We start from the raw sequence: 10,041 nt of genomic DNA, 5'->3' as shown, positions 1-10,041 counted from the left end.
CAGACGTCTTTTTACCCACTGGAACCCAATCAGTTGTGCATCTGTGTATCTGAAACGCGCGTAGGAACGTTACGTGTACGAAGATGATAAAATTAATAGTATGTTGGGCGTGTTATAAAACAAATTATTGACTGCTTTAACTCGTGATATAGTTAAAACTACGACTCCCTCGGTGATCCCCGGAACGTTCCATTTTATAACGCTCCGGGGATCACCTCGGGAGTCGTAGTCATATCACTCGAAGCAGTCAATAATTATTTGTATAACACAAACTGGAATCCACAGATTTTGTGGAACAACACACTTCTTCTGCCCATGGCGCCCTCTGCATCTAATCCTCGTTTTAGCCCATGTGTGGGACAGAGGACGAAGTCGCTTGATCAAACCAGGGCCCAATTTCATAGAGCTGCTAAGCACAAAAATTTGCTGAAACATGAAACTTTTTCCTTAATAAAAACAGGATTACCAACCAAAATGTCCACGTGATTTTCAGGATTTAGTAGGAAACACAATTGAAAAACACTAACACGCAATATGCAACAAATGAAAATTTGGTTGGTACTGTTTTTATCGAGGAGGAATAAATTAAAATGCTAAGCAGCTTTATACACATTATTTGAAGGATTATACATAGTACGAATGTAATATTATTAAACATCATCTGAACTATTTTCGACAAATGACAAAATACCAATGTTTGCGAGGGTATGCAAATATCAGGGAATTCAGAATTTAGCCCAGAAATGCACAATAAAACAAACTCAGAATAATCGTGCTCCAATAAAAAAGAAAATTGTACCATCCCGCCGTCCCCTTCATCGACAGTGGACACTATTGGTAATTACTCAAAATAATTATTAGCATGAAACATTTCTTGGTGACAAGTAATGGGGAGAGGTTGGTAGTATAAAACAATGTGAGAAACGGCTCCTTCTGAAGTAATGTATAGTTTCGAGAAAGAAGTAATTTTCCACGAATTCGATTTCGAGACCTCAAATTTAGAATTATTATGGGGTCTCGAAATCAAACATCAGAAAGCACACATCTTCGTATAACAAGGGTGTTTTTTCTTTCATTAATATCTCGCAACTTCGACGACCGATTGGCAGAGCTCAAATTTTGACAGGTTTGTTATTTGATGTAGATGTTGAGATAGGCCTACACCAAGTGGGGAGACTGGTCTTTGACAATTACCAACAGTGTCCAGTGTCTTTAAATATCTTTATGACGACCAATTTAGTTCAAAATTTAATTATTGTTTTGTGCATTTTTAGATACACCAAGTGAGAAGACTGGTCTTTGACAATTATTATTACCAAAAGTGTCCAATTGGTCGTCGAGTTGAGAGATAGTATTAGACGAAAAACACCCTTTTCATCAGATGCTTGAATTCGGGACCTCAAAATCTAATTCTGAGGTTTCGAAATCAAGTTCAAATATTGGTTTACTGGAAATGTACTTCTTTCTCGAAAACTACGTAAATTCAGAGGGAGCTGTTTCTCTCAATGTTTAATATTACCAACAGCTCTCCATTGCTTGTTACCAAGTATTTTTTATGTTATAATTATTTTCAGTAATTACCAATAGTGTCCACTGCCTTTAATTCGAGCTGTCTCAATGTTAAAAATCTATGAGTACGAATTCTGTCAAAGATGAATCCCGAGACTAATTCCCCCGCATTGAGTAGCCTATCCCACTAATATAGGTACACACAGAGGAAAGATTACACAACTTGTGTTAAATATTACCTGTTTTAGATGTAGTGGGCGAACACCATAACTATTAGGTAAAACTTTACCCAACAGGCGTTGGGTAATATATTGCTTAATAGCTGTGTAAAAGTTTACATAAATATTGGGTAGTTTTCTTTACTGAATTGTTGGGTAAACCCACTCATGTAAAATATTACTTAATTGTGACGTAAGACTTTACCGCTTTACAATGTAAATAGTTGTGTTAAACTTTACATCAATATTGGGTATTTTTTTTTACTGAATTGCTGGGTATAAATCCACTCATGTAAAATAATTACTCAATTTTGAAGTATAGATTTTACCGATTTTTAATGTAAACTGTGTGCCTTTAAAACTGGTAATAATATACACAATGCTTGTGTTGAATACTAGCAAAGTGTTATTTCATGGAGTTTAGGGCTGTAATAAATGGACACATCATAAATACTGAGACTTGGCGACTACAACATGAATTTCAAGATAACAACTTTTTAATAAAAATTTAATGGTAATAATATTAACAATCCAAAACATCACATGTGCAAAATGGGGTTTTCTGTATGTTTCATAATCAGTCAACAATTTCAGTGAATTTAAAAAATTACAAAAAATCTACCTAATTGGCAAGGTCAGAATAAATACTTCCAGGCTAACACAGTTTAAACTGTAAGGTTGTTCCATAAATCAAAACTATCACAACTATCACATCTCTTATGATTTTGATACTTTATTGCAAACAATTTGTGCAAGAACTTCTTTAACTACAATGCTTCTGGAATGGTCAAATTACATTAATTGGCAAGGTCAGAATAAATACTTCCAGGCTAACACAGCTTAAAGAAGAACTCCAAGGTCAAATTCAATTTTGGGTTTGAACAATTTGTATGGGGAATTATTGGTTTATCCTAATTGTCGCTAAGCAATCAAAACGGTGTTGAATTTGACATTTTGACAAATTTGACAAAAACTGGAAGGGTATTGAATACAAATTTGAATTTGACCTTTGAGTTCCTATTTAAACTGTAAGGTTGTTCCATAAATCCAAACTATCACAACTATCACATCTCTTATGATTTTGATACGTATTTGCAAACATTTTGTGCAAGAACTTTCACTGCACCACCCGAGTTTCTGAAAACCAATTTTTCAAGATTCTTGCAGTAAACAACTGGAATCGTAGTTCAATTTTTAACAGATAGCTTAATATTTATGCACAATTTTTTACCCTTTTGGTAATGTTTGTATAAAAGTACAAGCTCCCATTGGGAACAATAATCAGCTCTCAAATATTTTTTTGTAAGGATAAAATGGACACAATAGCTTTTCAAGGCTTTTATCTGGCTCAATGCTCATACTAATTAAATGCGAAGGCGTTAGTTTTCGACAATATCATCAATCATTAATGATGAATAAATACAGTTTCCTTTGTGCTTACTAATTAGTATGAGCTAAATTATTTCATCGAAGCTAATGACGATGAAATAATTTAGCTCATACCAATTAGTAAACACAAAGGAAACTGTATTTATTCATCATTAATATTGATATTGTCGAAAACTAACGCCTTCGCATTTAATTAGTTTGAGCATTGAGTCAGATTAAAGCCTTGAAAAGCTATTGTGTCCATTTTATCCTTCCAAAAAAATATTCGAGAGCCGATTATTGTTCCCAATGGGAGCTTGTACTTTTATACAAACATTACCGAAAGGGTAAAAAATTTTGCATAAATATTAAGCTATCTTTTAAAAATTGAACTACGATTCCAGTTATTTACTGCAAGAATCTTGAAAAATTGGTTTTCAGAAACTCGGGTGGTGCAGTGAAAGTTCTTGCACAAAATGTTTGCAAATACGTATCAAAATCATAAGAGATGTGATAGTTGTGATAGTTTGGATTTATGGAACAACCTTACAGTTTAAATAGGAACTCAAAGGTCAAATTCAAATTTGTATTCAAACACAACCAATTCAATGAACTCCCAAACGCCAGAACACTCCTCCTGGTAGCTCAAGTCGAAGACAAAATGTGTTTTGAAACACACATCCAGTGCTTTCACAAGGGATGACTGTTCAAATGCATTTGCTCAAAAATTACGAACACTTGCTGTGGAGCCAGTGCAGACCCACCTAATATCAGCATGGTTGCGATCTGGTGTCCCTGTTGATGTCTTTCAAATACTGGTCCAAACTTGTGTTTTCCTGCATAAAGGGGAATAATATTAAACACAATAGGTTAAATTTCAATGGGGGTGCAGTACAAATTGTATGACACGTGTATATTGTCTGTAATGAACTTAAAGTATTGTAATATTACAATTAAACCAATTTTGCTGTAAAATAATGATTTAATCTGATTGTCTTAAGGATGGGGTACACACAATGTCAGATTAAACCATTATTTTATATCAATAGTGGTTTAATTATCATATTACAACACTTATAGATCAATAGAGACAACGTTCCAGTACTGCAATGTATGTGCAATACAATTTGTACATGATGTACATGCACATAAATTTAAAAAAGTACAAATACAAATTGAAATAAAATAAAATAAATAAACAAATACATAGGGGCTTAAAAAATAAACAAATCAACAAAAGGTTCAATGATGGAGACTTGCAGTTCTGGAATAAGGTGATAGGATCCCAGGAGGAGAGATAATTTTGGTGCTATATATGCAATCCCACATAACAGTAGGCTACCTGAAAACTTTGATTTTTCTTGATCTTTATCTGATTTTTCTTTTTGTTCTTTTTCTTTCGTCCTTTTTTTTTGTGTGGGGGGGGGGGGTGAGATTTCTTGAATAATTCCTTTAACAGGTTAAAATAAACAAAGGGTAGATGTGTTTGTGCGATTCCCCTCTCCCAGAATTTGCATTTTAAGTCAGTTGTATCATTTGTCAGTATCTTGTAAAGACAAAATGTTGAAAAGTTATTTGATTGTTCTTCTGAACAAATGAGAGATTAAAGTTAGCCCAATCATTGGCCTGATGCACCGTGGCTGTATGCAGTGGTGGTGCTTTAACACAGTGGCGATGTACATGTGTACAATGGTCTTCAACGATGCATGCTGTACGTGTACTATGTGCACAATACGGGGACCATTGATCAGACCTACGTATGTATTTGTGATATTCAAGTCACTGTTCAAAAGTGTTGTCAGTCAAAATATGACGTTCAACTGTCCCTCTATCTGTGCTAACTCGTGCTAACGAGTCGTGTATAGTCTATCACTACAGATAATAACATCAATACAGAAATATGTTATAGTACTTACCTTCAAACGTCTCAACTAAATGAGGGAAGTTCCACTCAAGAAGGTTTTTTTTTCATGAGATCCATTTCGTTACGTTGTGTGTGGTTACACTGTGGTACTGCAGAGCGCGACCCCAGCAGACAAGTCACACGCTGCGTATTTTGCACAATACTTGAGTAAAATATCGTGGTTTACTAAACACCATGTAAACTTTTACAACCAGTTCAGTAAAATTTGCATAATATGTGTTTAAAGTTGCTAAGTTATGTAAACTATTAGTTTTACTAACTATTTGAGTAGTTTTTTATTTACACAAACATTTTGTTTAAATTTTTCATTAATTTTTACTTATGTTAAGTATTTTTTCACTTAACACATTTAACATAACTTTTTTTTACCATTCTTTTTCTGAGTGTATAGAGTCAACACCCCGGCACACACACGCAGTAGCTACAAAAATGCATCACACCACTTTAATGATGGCTCAAACAATGGATTTAATTAACCCCTTATTCAAACAAAGAATCCACCTCGCTTGATTATGAGACACTCAACCTGTCGGTCCAACTCTTGCATCAGTAATTGTAATTTTCGTTTTCAATTTGCCCTGCCATTATCAGTGTACATTTTCATAGAGATACGCACGAGATAGATAAAGACAACAATGCTTTTTACCGGGGACCACTACCGTGTCATTTCCCATTTGTAAATGACATCCTGCTCGTTATATTACAACACTGTAGGCCTATTATGATTTTTACACAAATTAATACCCTATATGGACACTATTAGTAATTACTCAAAATAATTGTCAGCATAAAACCTTACTTGGTAACGAGTAATGGGGAGAGGTTGATAGTATGAGAAACGGCTCCCTCTGAAGTGACGTAGCTTTCGAGAAAGAAGTAATTTTCCACGAATTTGATTTCGAGACCTCAAGTTTAGAATTTTAGGTCTCGAAATCAAGCATCTGAAAGCACATAACTTTGTGTGACAATGGTGGTTTTTTTCTTTCATAGTTATATCGCAACTCCGACGACCAATCGAGCTGAAATTTTCACAGGTTTGTTATTTTATGCATAATGTTGAGATACACCAAGTGAGAAGACTGGTATAGTGGCCACTGTCTTTAAAAGCAACGGTCGATATGTTCTTGTCATATATACGTGCATCACTGATCATCGCTCAGCTGGTGAACTATTCAAATTGACCCAACCAAAATGAAGGAGCTACAGGCCCAAGGTGAAATAAAACAAATCTTATAATAGTTTCCGCTGAAGTTCGGAGAATCTTGTGATGAAACGCTTCCCAGACAACCTGAGCAAGTCTGCAGCCTTGCACTGCAATGATCGTTGCAATTGTTTAGGTTCGTTTCCTCGGGGCTGAAGTTGTGACCTGTCCCTTACAATTGTCAATGCAGGATTTATTGTGAGAAATAAGGTTAACGGACGAAGTTATCAGTAGCGGCTGAAGTGTGAGACTGTGGTTAATCTGTATCACTCGTAAATGGGCGGGAAGGACGGTGATCCTTAAAACGCAATGCCATCGCACACACGGACGTGCTTTCGCAAAAAATTGGCTTAGTTGAAATGGGACTGTCCTTCGGATATCTTTATTGCAAGATCGTTGTTATATTACGGAATCACACCTGCCTGCAGGAAGTTAATGCTCTTAGTCTGCGCCTTGAACACCCAGCAGGGTGGATATGTGCGCATTACAAGTCTTATTATTATTATTATTATTAGCTCTTCCGATTTATTATTTATTATTATTAGTCGGAGTTGGGGCTCCGTGGGGGCAGTCTGTGGATGTTTTTTGTATAACTGCTGAAAAATACCACAGAGATGAGCTGGGGGTAACGTAACCACCAACATAGGTTATTGCATAATGGGAGGGGGGGGGGGTATTAATGATAAAGCTGTGGATGTGGATGTGTGTGGGAGGGGGTTGGGGTCCTGTAAATCCAGGAGCCTGATGGCGTGCCTTCAAACTGTTACTCGGAAAGACGTCTTGCCGAGATAAGATATCAGGGAAAGATGTCTTTCCAAGACAATATGTCAGGGAAAGACATCTTTCCGAGATAAGATATCAAGGAAAGACGTCTTTCCAAGATAATGTATCAGGGAAGAACGTCTTTCCAAGATAAGGTATCAGGGAAAGACGTCTTTCCAAGATAATGTATCAGGGAAGAACGTTTTTCCGAGATAATATATCAGGGAAAGACGTCTTTCCGAGATAAGATATCAGGGAAAGACGTCTTTCTAAGATAATATAATTATCAGAGAAAGATGTCTTTCCAAGATAAGATATCAGGGAAATACGTCTTTCCAAGATAAAATGTCACGGAAAGACGTCTTATTATTAGGGAAACATGTCTTTCCGAAATAACTATCTCAGAAACTCGGAAACGCGGATGGTCACTTGAAGCTTTCGTAGAAAGACGTCTTTCCAATATAAGATCATGGAAAGACGTCTTTCCAAGACAAGATCATGGAAAGACGTCTTTCCAGCAAGATAAAATATCATGGAAAGACGTCTTTCCAAGATTAAACGTCAGGGAAAGACGTCTTTCCGAGATAACATATCAAGGACAGACGTCTTTCTATATGATAAGATCGTGGAAAGACGTCTTTCCAAGATAAGATGTCAGGGAAAGACGTCTTTCCAAGACATGATCATGGAAAGACGTCTTTCCAAGATAAAATATCGTGGAAAGACGTCTTTCTAAGATAAAATATCGTGGAAAGACGTCTTTCTAAGATAAAATATCGTACGAAGGCGTCTTTCCGAAATATAATATCAGGGAAAGACGTCTTTCCAAGACAAGATCATGGAAAGACGTCTTTCCAAGATAAAATATCATGTCCAGGAAAAATATCGTGGACAGACGTCTTTCCAATTCGCTACGGCAATGGCAGCTGGCTATAAGCTTTGACAGTTTTGGCTACTATGACATCTGGCTAAGCTAAAACAGTTGGCCACGGCTATGGCAGTTGGCTAAGCTATGACAGTTGGCTACGGCTAAGACAGCTAGCTAAGCTATGGCGGTTGGCTACGGCTGTGACACCTGGCTAAGCTATAACAGTTGGCCACGGCTGTGACATCTGGCTAAGCTATAACAGTTGGCTACGGTTATGGCAGTTGGCTAAGCTATATTTTTGGCTACAGCTGTGACATCTGGCTAAGCTAAAACAGTTGGCTACGGCTATGACATCTGGCTAAGCTATAACAGTTGGCTACGGTTATGGCAGTTGGCTATGCTATATTGGCTACAGCTGTGACATCTGGCTAAGCTATAACAAATGGCTACGGCTGTGACATCTGGCTAAGCTTAAACAGTTGGCTACGGTTATGACAGTTAGCTAACCTATGGCAGTTGGCTACGGCTATGGCAGTTGGCTAAGCTATGAATACAGCTGGCTATAGCTATAACAGTTGGCCACGGCTATAAGAGTTTGCCGCGTCTACGGCTGCTGGCTAAGCTTTGGTAGTTGGCTACGGCTATGGGCTACGCTAGGACAGTTGGCTACGGCTATACAGTTGGCTAAGCTATGACAGCATGCCAGTTGTCTACGGCTATTACAGTTGTCTACGGCTATGGTTGTTGGCTGAACTCCATTCAGTGGCAGGTCAACGTTTTGACCTCCTGCATTCGGGAGATCTCCTTGAAGGAATTCTCATCAGGATAAAAGGAGAATGGCAAACAAGAATTTAAAGAAAAACTGTCATCCATTATCACTGCCCTTCAGGATGAATCAGAGCGCCTTGCTGGGGAGAAGGTTTCTCACCTGGCCTCGCTCTGAACACGCTGCGGTCGGGAACCATTATTTAATTCACTTTCGGTGTCAGCGAGCAAAATATGAATTTGCTTGTGCCTTCCCAATTTCATTTAGCCCTTTAAATATAGCTTCAAGAAAAATGCATTATTTCGATGACAGTGTTTATTCAACCTCGTCCTCATTTAATTTAATGCCGTATAAGCCGCCGGTCAGAGTCGTTTGTAAATTTCCCTCTTGCCGCCATATCATGACTCGAAATGTTTCACCGGGGCACCGAGGAAACTTCCAAAATGTATTGCATCTTTGCATTAAAGGAACACGTTGTCTTGGATCGGTTGAGTTGGTCTTTGAAAAGCGTTTGTAACCGTTTGTTATAAAATGCATTGGGCAGAAATATGTTGTAAAAGTAGAATACAATGATCTACACAAATATGCCTTGAAATTGCACGGTTTTCTTTTTACCTCGTCGACTAACACAGTCGGCCATTTATTGGAGTCAAATCTTTGACTCCCACAAATGGCCGACCGTGTTACTAGTTCGCAAAGTAAAAGGAAAACCACGCAATTTCGAGGCAAATTTGTGTGGATCATTATATTCTACTTTTAAAACATCTTTCTAACCATTTGCATTTTATAACAAGCGGTTACAGACGCTTTTTATAGACCAACTCGTCCGATCCAAGGCAACGTATCCATTTAAAACGAGGTTCCAATTTCATATACGGTGACAATGGGTTATATAGATTGCGTATAATGGAAGGACCACTGCCAATCAGTAAAAACACACCATCCTATTGTTTACATCCCGTTGGGGACATCTTTGTTCTTTCCCTTGTCGTCCATATACTTTGTACACAATATTCCTTGTGGAGCACCCCGTCTTAATGGTGACCCTTTGTTTTCCTTCTTATGTTTTAAATGTCCTCAGTCTTCACCCCGTCTTAATGGTGACCCTTTTGTTTTCCTTTTTATGTTTTAATATTCCTCAGTCTTCATAAAAATACGAGCCAATTGAGACAATTAAAGTCTGATTAAAACAAAATTACAGTTTAAAATCTTCATATTTGGTAATTTTTGTTTAGCTATTTCCTAAAATAATTAAAATTTGATTATTCAAGCTATTAACTTGACATGAGCATTTTGTCAGATTTCACGTTATAGACAGCTCTCGCGAGACTTTGTGTTATCTTTTTATAATTGCTCACAATTTGCAAAGTAGCAAAATGCATACAAATTATCGGTGAATTGCCAGGCCCAAAACAAGCAATAACA

This window comes from Asterias rubens, chromosome 6 (genome assembly GCF_902459465.1).
Source record: "Asterias rubens chromosome 6, eAstRub1.3, whole genome shotgun sequence".
In the NCBI taxonomy this organism is placed as follows: domain Eukaryota; kingdom Metazoa; phylum Echinodermata; class Asteroidea; order Forcipulatida; family Asteriidae; genus Asterias; species Asterias rubens.
The sequence above is the reverse complement of the archived record's forward strand: the minus strand, read 5'-3'. Positions refer to the sequence as shown.